This window comes from Protopterus annectens, chromosome 8.part0, assembly GCF_019279795.1.
Source record: "Protopterus annectens isolate FY-2018-M chromosome 8.part0, PAN1.0, whole genome shotgun sequence".
NCBI classification, from domain to species: Eukaryota; Metazoa; Chordata; order Ceratodontiformes; family Protopteridae; genus Protopterus; species Protopterus annectens.
Window position 1 is genome coordinate 1,327,081,627 of NC_056741.1, and position 9,923 is coordinate 1,327,091,549.

Consider the following 9,923-nt stretch of genomic DNA (forward strand, 5'->3'; position numbering starts at 1 on the left):
AGAGCAAGAAAATACTCAGTATATAATTATGCTGACAGTAGAGTTCAAAATCACAGGAAATGTTTAAAACCACATTGCAGGACGGTCTCAAATAAAGGAAAAATGTCTAAATTAAGCTTTGCTATATTCTTGACTATAAAAGAATTACTAGCACCTAGAAACTTTCTCATAGTAAGGCAAATGTGTGGTGAATGGGTCTTCTCTAGTTGTTGTCAGGTCAAAGACAGAATGCAGAGTCTCTCTGAGATAATTCTTAATATTGCAAATATTACTGCTGGGATAGCTTGCAGAATGACATAATTTCTTGTCATCTAACTCTATCCCAGGTAAACCCCCCACTGCTGAACTCTAGCAGTATTTAGCATCCACCTGTGAAAATACGTAGACAAGGGCTTTTCCGCAGATCTGTGCAGCTGTTGGATGTCATAAATCAGTAAAACACTTCCACATCTCAAGCCTAGTAATTATTTATCCTTCAAGACAACACAGAGAGCTCCTTAGTATAGACATCCTGTCTCTTGCTGTCATAAAGTAATTTAATTTCAGCTATTTTTCTGAAGTTTTGCTGGAATAAAGTTATAACCCCGTGTTCCAGTTTCCACTGTTAAAATATATACATTTAAACAGTTAACATAGTGTATGTACGTTTCTATTCTCTTCCAGCAGGGCACACTGTGGATCCATTTTTAAGCTCAGTACTTTATCAAATATCTTTTCAACACACTTGTCTGTAGAAGCCTAGTTTGATATATACGTGGCATACAGTTCTAATACATTTGCAACACAAGCATCGTACATGAAGCATGCTGACATTCACAAATGACACAACCATTTACAAAATTCCAGACAGCTGTGCTGGTAGTATCTCCCTTTATTACACTTCTGTATTTGACTGTGCATCATTCATGTTTTAATGGGCTGACATGGAGTAGCTCAAGTCTTACAAATATATTCATCTGGAGTGTTTCTCCCTGGGCCTCCACTGAAAATTGGCTTTGTTCCAAGTCGGACTTTTCTGGTAAACAAACTTTAAATAAATAAATATATAAATCATATTAATGTTTACAAATAACATAATTATTTACAAAATTCCAGATAGCTGGGCTGGCAGTATCTCCTTGCATGACAGACAGCAAAAAATATGTCTGATGAGTTCTCTACAGAATTTGTTTGGCCAACCTTTGTGTCCATGTGGGTTTTTGCTAGTTGCTCTAGGTTTCCCCCACATCCCCAAGATATGGCCAAGTTGAACTGGTGATTCCCCAAATTGTGTATGTTGCAGTAGGCTTGCTTCAAGTCCAGGATTATTCATTTACCTTATATCCATATACCCACTGAATGCCCAAATAGGTTACAGCTTTCCCATATCCCTGAATAAGTAAAGTGGGCTTTGCAAATTCAGAGAATGAAATATTCTGCCTAACTGTCCTACTGCCTTATAAATACTTAGCTTTAAAACAGACTCACCAGTAATCATTACAGTTGGTAAACTGTTCCCAGCTGTGCTGTAAAATCCTGAATGCCAGGCATTTTATGTATTTGTATGTCCGTGACTATGTTTCAGAATCAGAACTACTTTATTGATCCTGTAGGAAATTGCTTAATATTAAATTGATTTATTTTCCATGACCTGGTAAATGTACTAGTCTCAAGTTATGTTTCATATAAAAACTAGGTAGGCCTGGAGGGTATGCACATTTAATACAGGATATCATTTACTAAGTCATTGGCATATCCATTTGGTTGTGCTTAGAAAGTCAAATGGACATATTTAATTACAAATTAAGTAAGGGATGCAGGTAGCATAAAATCCTGCTACAGTGGATGTGAGAAGCTTCCAGTTTTACCCATCATCTCCAAAATATGGCACCATTGAATTGGAGATCCTCCAAATACATGCCCTACAATAGGCCAGCATCATATCTAGGATTATTTATTTGCCTTACATGTACTAAATACCTAGATAGGCTACAGCTTTCCCACAACCCTAAGATAAAGTAGGTTTTGAAAATTGAGAGATTGAAATATTTGACTATCATATCATTCACATTTTAATATCATGACATGGAGTATCTCATCATTTTGCCTAGCTGTCCTACCACCTTAGCAATACTTGGCTTTAAAACAGACTCACCTAAAACAGACTCACCTGTAATCTTTACAGCTGGAATACTGTGCCCATCTGTGCAGTATAATCCTGAATGCTAGACATTTTACATATTTGTATATCTGTGAATATATTTAATTTTTGTTTGTAACTTGATACATGTACTAGTCTCAAGTTATGTTTCACGTAAGACTTAGGCCTGTAGGTATTCACAAATGTCCTTCTGTATCACTGTTGCAGTATTCATAACATGTAGAATCTCCTGCCAAGGATAGCCCAACATCTGTCTAGTATACCAAAGGTTTTACATCCTCCCAGCATCTTACATCAGGTGTATTCTCCCCATGCAAGCATAGGGCATAAAGGTGACGTATGTGTGCTCCATACGCAGAATTTTTTTGCTTCCAGTCTGATTGCCACAGATGAATGTCAATATGAACACCCTTTGCTGAGCTTGTTTCTACTGAGCCATTTACAGATCAGTACCTCATTGGGGTTCCTTCTTTTATTTGTGTACTTAGGGTTCATGTCATCCAGGAAGGGAAAATGTCAGTGTGGGAGGCATGTACCTCATAAAGACTGTCACACAAAGTGATTATTCTTCCTAATAGTTTCACAAAATCATACCCAGTGTACCATTTGTCAGGTTTTTGTTCCCAAAATGCTTTGAAATCATTTGTCTTCTTTATCCATTTATCTTGAGAACCAATGTCTCAAACTTTTGACCAGGTGTACCTTGGCTAAACCTGCCCTGAGATACAGCCGTATCTTAAAAAGACCAAAAAATCTCTGACTGTGCTACTGTCCAGCCTCCACTGAATGTCTCTCTTGAGGTGAGTGAAGAACCCAATGACTGGTGCTGACACTGGTTTCCTCTGCTGCAACCCTGTTGGAGGCCAGCATGGAACCGATTTCTTGCATGTCCTCTTAGGCAATGCGAACATTCACTATGGAAGTTGGGGGGGGGGGGTGAACCATGGATGATCATTTCTGAAGGGCCTAGAGAAAGTCCCCTGATTCTGGTTAAGGAAGAGGTAATCTGTACTCTTATTGAGTCTAGATATGCCTCAGAGCCTCATAGGTTGGTCAAAACTGACATTCTACTAAAGAAAAAGTGGAAAACTTTTGTCCCATCGCTAAGGAGCCCCAAAGGGAATGGCAAAACTTTACCCAGCATTTGTTCACTACCCTGATGGCCTTGAGACCACTTCAGGGGGTATCTGTTCCTGCTTCTCTTTGGTCATATACTCTGGACAGAAGGACTTGGAGTTTGATTCTCCAGATGGGGAGGTGGATTCAGGAGACTAATCGGTCTACTCCTCCCATATTACCTCATCCTTGGACTTTGGGTGTAAGGAAGATGATTCCTTGAGTTGTGATTCTCCTTTTGAGGAGTTGTACTTTTTCACAAGTTTGTGATATTCAAGAGGTATTATGAGTTATTGCAGATGGAATGTCTTAAGCCTTCTGTTCCCCTGTGCTGGATGCCTCATTTGGATACATTTGCAGATGCCTGTTTGGCTTCTCATTCCTAAACTCCAACCCCTAAGAAGCCTGACCATTTTTATAAGGTGCCCAAGGCCTTTAAGTATCTCTATATGTGTCCTCTTACAGACCCCGCTGTAGTCTCTGCCAACAACCCATCCATGCTTTTGCCCTCTTCCAGACTTCTTCCTTATGATAAAGAGAGTTTGGCAGTAAAGAGGCTGGGGAAAAATGTGTACACTTCTGCCAGTCTGGCCTTCAGGGCTATAAATTATCAAACACATATGACTAGGTATATTTTGGCTCCTTTGTTTCAACTTGGGAGGTTTTGTCAGACCTTCCTGTCTCTGAAGGTAAGACTGCTGCCCTCTCCTTATTGAGTTTCACTTTTCAGGTTGCTCATCACTCCAAATGTAGTTATGATGCAGCTGGTGCAATCCCTAGAGTTGCTGCTTCAGGTTCAGTTAAGAGGAGGTACTATTGGCTTTACTAGATAATATTAAGTGATGATATTAAGGCCAAGCTATTAGTTGTTCTTTGGAAAATCAAAATCTCTTTGGTACAGCTGTTGCTGACTTGTTTAAGACTCTACAAGACAAAGGTAAAATAATGCAGCATTTTAAACAAATCTTTGTTTCTCCAGTGCCCAAATTTCACAGAAACTAGCCTTCTAGAAGGAGGAGGCTTCCTAAGTGAATATTCTCTGTTGAACCCACCCAGACTTCTAAAACACTAAAGCCCCCTTTTTAGGACAGATCTGCCTCCATCTGACATACTTTCTCCCCTTCCTCTCAGCCAGTTTCCCCTGCCTCTCAGGCTTTCCCTGTGTGGCAACAGATTATATCAGACTCCTGGGTTGTGTTCTTTATCAATCGTGGTTATTTTATGGTATGGAAATCCCTTACCCCATTCTTAGGTCTTCAACCTCCACCAGATCAACTTTCTCATTTTTTGTGGTTCTGCAGGATTTACTGGATCAGGGCACCTGCCAATTCCAGAATCCCAAAGAAAAACATGCGGTTTGTTTCTGGCTCTCAGAAATGAGATGTTGAAGAACAGTCCTAGACCTCTCCTTTCTAAATAAGCTTCCTTCCTTCTGGATACTTTCCCTCCAGACTCTGTTTCCCCTCTTACTTTCACAGGTTATTCTGGTCTCCCTAGACCTAAAGGATACTTGTCTTCATATTCCCATTCATCCTCTCTTCAGGAAGGTCTCTTTGTCTCAATTTCAGTTATCTGCTTCTCAGCTTGGTCTTTCTACAGACCCTAGGGCACTCACCAAGTGTCTGGCCCTTGTAACCTTCTGCAGGCTTCAGGGAATCCAGATATTCCTATATCTGGACAACCTACTTCAGGCTCAGGCTCAATCCAGGCTCTTGCATGATCTGCACTTTACTGTGCACCTTCTGTGCAGTCTGGGATTCACCATTAATTTCAAGAAGTCAAGTCTGACTCCTCAAGACTACATTTTTCTAGGTTGCAGAATCCAAACCATTCCAAAGTTGGCTTCTTTTCCTTGTCCTAATGTTCTATCTCTGACAACCTACTTCCATTCTCTGCTTTCCATTTCTTTCATTCCTGCAAGAGAACTTCTCAGAGCCTAGGTTTCGTGGCATCTACCATTTCCATGCTTCCCTTTGCCAGGCTTCATATGAAGATGAATTAATTCTATCTAAAGATGGTTTGGCTCCAGCATTGTCACCCTCTGGGATTTCTGGTTTCCTTACTTCCTTGTCTCAAAATCCAGTTTCACTGGTGGATTCAGTAAATCTCCCTTGATCTGGGACTGCCTTTTCAGACTCTTACTCCTACTCAAGGAACTGTTGACAGATGCTTCCAATCTGGAGTGGAGTGCCTCTTACAGTAATCTGATGGTTCAGGGTCTATAACTCCTTCATCACAGGTCAGACCACATCAACATAAAAGAAATGAGGGTGCTCATTCTTGCTCTTCAGGTCTTCCATTCTCTTTTATCTCAGGACCTGTTAAAGGTCTTTATCAACAACACCACAGTCATGTAATATGGAGAATAATGAGACCTCTGGATTTTTTAAATTGTTTTCACTGTGATTATAAAGTCTGTTTAGGGCACCCAGGAATTGTGTGTGGTGTGTCTGTGAGGGTGGAGTACCTTAGTGTTGACTGACCTTTTTGAAAAAATTCAAGTTAACGTTCACTCCTCAAGAGAAAGAACAAATTAATACATAAATGCCATCTTCCTGGTGATTCCAAGAAAGGTAATAAAAAGATGAAAAGTGAGTGGGGGGGGGGGAAGTGTTGGAGAGTAGGATACAGGTTCTAGAGGTACTGTCTCCAGTGAAAGTTCCCCAAGTTGGAACCCATTTCTAGAACCAAGTTAGTTCCTTTCAAGGTATCTTTACTGCCTCCAACCACTACAACCACTGGTGTAACCCATCCTGAACAGTTAGTTTCCAGACTTGTTTCTGAAAAAAAATGGATACAATTCTTATGCCTTCTAAAGACAAGCAGCAATGGAGTAAAGGACCCCTTGTTAACTCCATTGTAACATTGCCTGCCACCAAAAGAGAGGCTCCGGAGGAAGCCCAAGTGATTCACCATCCAAAGAGTATAGGATTATGAATCATACTGAGAAGTTCTGTATGTATCAAGTATCTTTTAGATTTGAGCTCTTAACTAACTGGAAGATGTGCCACAGGTGGTTACTGTGAATACCACTACTACTTTGTCTTTGAAGTTATTTGATAGTGCAGAGGTAGGGCCACAGGTGGTTACTGTGAATACCACTGCTACTTTGTCTGTGAGGTTATTGCATAGTGCAGAGGTAGGGCAGCAGGGTGAGACATCTCGAGGAGGCAGGCATGACTGTAGCTCAGCAGCTTTGCAGAACATTTCAAGGTGGTCTTCGCCAACATGTATATGGTGGGTCAGCATTGTTTGGACCATAGGTGAATGACAGGTTGCAACAGAGTGATCAGGAAGGTAACGTATTAACAGCTGTTGTAGTTAGGTTTATGGCTCCACAGATATCCTGTGGCAGGAGTCAGAATGGAGCCAAGAATATCTGGTTCAGGAAATCCGAACAGACTCATTACAAACAATGTGGTGATAGGAACTTTCTCAGACATGGGGAATCCTCAATAGACTCTGTTCTACAGGCAGGGATAGTCCACAAAACCAGGTATTACAATTCCTTACCTCGGGGACAAACAAATCCCTGAGGACTTGCTGCACTCTCCACATTAGGATGCAAATAGGGCACATATTTCACTGCACCTAAATGCATGGCAATCCATCAAGCAGAGGAAATGGATTAATAAGACCATATCCAGAGGCTATTCAGGACACTTTTCAATAACCCTTCTGCCACCAATTTGCCCACTATCAGATGTTTCAGTCTGAGAAATGAGGGCAGCTATTCAAGCAGTTTGGTGCCTCACACAGCCTATAAGGGTGTTTACCAGGTGTATGGCAATAGTAACAGCTCATGCAAGGCTACTTGAGATTGAAATTTCTCCTACATGGACGACTGACTAATAACTACCAGTTCAGTGGAGTCCCTCATGAAGGCAAATGATTACTTTCACTGGTTGTGTAGATCTTTAAGAATTTCAGTAAATGTACCAACATCACACATGGAGCCAACACATACTTTGGCATTCATCATTTGCTGCTTAGGCACCAGATTCACACTTTCAAGCCTTCCACCAAACAGGATACTCCCAGTACAAGCTGCAGTTAGTTAACTTCTACACAGAAGCACACCATCAGCAACATTAGTGCTGCAGACGTTAGGCATAGTGGCAGCAACTCTGGATATATTGCCCCTAGCTGGATATCATTAGATAGTCTTGCAATGGACTATGAGTAGGAAGGTCACAACTACATAATGCCATGTTTCAACAGATATGATATTACAGATCATGTCGCAGTTGCATGTAGTAATGGCTGTACCTTCAGAACCTATTGTCAGAAAATTCCTTTCTCTTTTCACTCCCAGCATTCAGTCACCATGGATGCATTTGTCTTGTGATGAGCATTGTCTGGGACAAACAATTCAAGGGATGTGGATGCAACAAGAGGCCAATTTATACATGAAGATCTTAGAGATGAGGACTACCCTTCCATTACTGCATGTCTTGTAGGACCTTATTTTCCCAAGGTGCTGTTGCCATACTCCAACAACATAATTGCACAATGCATCAATAAACAAGGAAGAAACAGATCTTACCCACTCTGTCAGGCGACCATGAGGATATGGGAATGGGTGAGCAATTCACAAGACTTAAGTCATTGCATTACATGTCCCACAATAAGACAGTACTCTAGCAAACTAAACAGATACTTTTTGATGTCTCTTGAGTGTTTTTTTTTTTTAAGTATGCCTACAGAAAGGATGCTTTTCTGTCACTGAGTGAAACCTTGACATATTTGCTTTGTGTCACCTTTCAGCACTAAATGCAGTAACTTTTCCATAATTATAGAAAATGGAGAAAATAATCCACCACACAAACAACTAACCAAATAAAATCAATCAGGCACAGCTAAAATCCACATGAAAGAACGCTCAAAGTGACTACACTCTTAAATAAGAGAATTTTAATACAAAAAAAGTTAAGCACTTTTGTCCACATCAGAAGGACTTCATCAGAACTAGTGATGTTATGTTGTCCTATCGCACCTTCATTCTTACTGGATGGTTTCTGAGCCGATCTTCGGCTACGACTTGGCTGAATACATTAGCTCGAAATCTCTAACTTAGCTCATGGCAGAGTAGGTATCCCATCATGCATTGGTGCAATCCCCAGATCTCGTTTGCCGCTTAATGAATTTGGATGTTCTCTTCTTGGCTGTGGCTAAGTTTTTTGTCTTTTTGCTAATTTTTATATATTTAAATCTTAGAATTGCTTTATTTTAGTTTTGTGAGTGCTGTGCTTTTCGTAGCCTTAGTAGCTAATTTATCGCTGTTGCTGTGCTTCTTGTTGGCCGTCTTTTTTTTTTTTTTTTTTTTGCTAGTCCTGTATTGGTTATCCCACCACCTTCAGCTGTAGTGGTCTGCTTAAATTGTTTCTTAGTTGTGTGTGTTATGTTTATAGTTAGCTTATTAGCTCGTTTAAGTTAGAGAGCTAACTGCCAGTTTGAGTTAGAGGGCTAGTAGTAGTGTGTTTCTGTGTGTGTCCTTTGATTGCTACTAGGTCTGTTTAAATTAGAGGACCTAGTGCTCATTTAAACAGAAAGTTATTTCCCTTTCCCTTTAGCTTCACTAGATGTGCTGTATGTGTTAATAGTGTGTCAATATTTTTTTTTTCCAGACGTGTTTTTTCTGTGTGGCTTTTACTTGGTTATATAGTTGTTTTTAGTATTTCTTCATCCCTAACATGTCTAAGGAAACTAGGGAGAAGGAACATAAGTCTTCGGGCTTTAAGAAATGCCAAAAGTGCGCCCAAAAAATGTTCATTACTGATGGACATAGCGTTTCTGTTTACTGTTTAGGAGCAATCCATCTTCAGGAAACTTGAACATTTTGCCACTCCTTTAATACCCGTATTCTACAGGAGAGGAAAAATAAACTGATTGTCAAAGGACTCTTGAAACCAACCTTTGAGGAAACTCTACAGAGTTCTTCGTCTTCATCCAGTAAGTCCTCTTCTTTTAAAAAGGACAAACCAACCAAAAGGCCATTTCCAGTCTCTTTGGCTCAGTCTGAGCCTCCTGAAAAATTTACTAAAATTTCACAGGCATCGACCTCCTCGACTCCACTGCCTTTGGAACTGATGGAGATAATTATCATTGATAAACCTAGATCTTTGGCTCCAAGATCTTCGGAATCGAAAGAAACTGTGACTCTGAGCCAGTCCATTGAACTTCCACCGGTCTCCCCTACTTTGAGATCTCCCCATCCTGTAGAAAGCTCATTCACCAACCCTATCCTCCAGGTCTTCTGGGAGCCTGTCTGATGATGACATGGAGAGGGTGGTGCGCAGACTATTGGAAGTCGCTGGCACTGGCAAAATTGTTCTCTGCTCCAAACCAACAGGTTTTGGAGCCATCTAAGTCTATTAGAGCTACTTGTTGTTCCTCCAAGCCAAGCTGGATCTTTGGAGCCAGAGTGCCAAGTACAACTTGCTGTAGACCCATCATTTCTGTGACCCCTTTGGGAGATTCCAGAACCGATCTCTGCTCTGACACTCTCGGTGCCATCCGGGGTGTCTAGGAGCCAAAGCTCTCCACTCGGCCCCGAGGGGGACACAATAAGACAGGAGCTTCTTCGGTTCTGAGTCTACCCCTCGGTGCCTCGGCTCGGTTGAGCTCGGGCTCCTACATCAGCTTCAGAGCTGGTATCCCTGGAGCT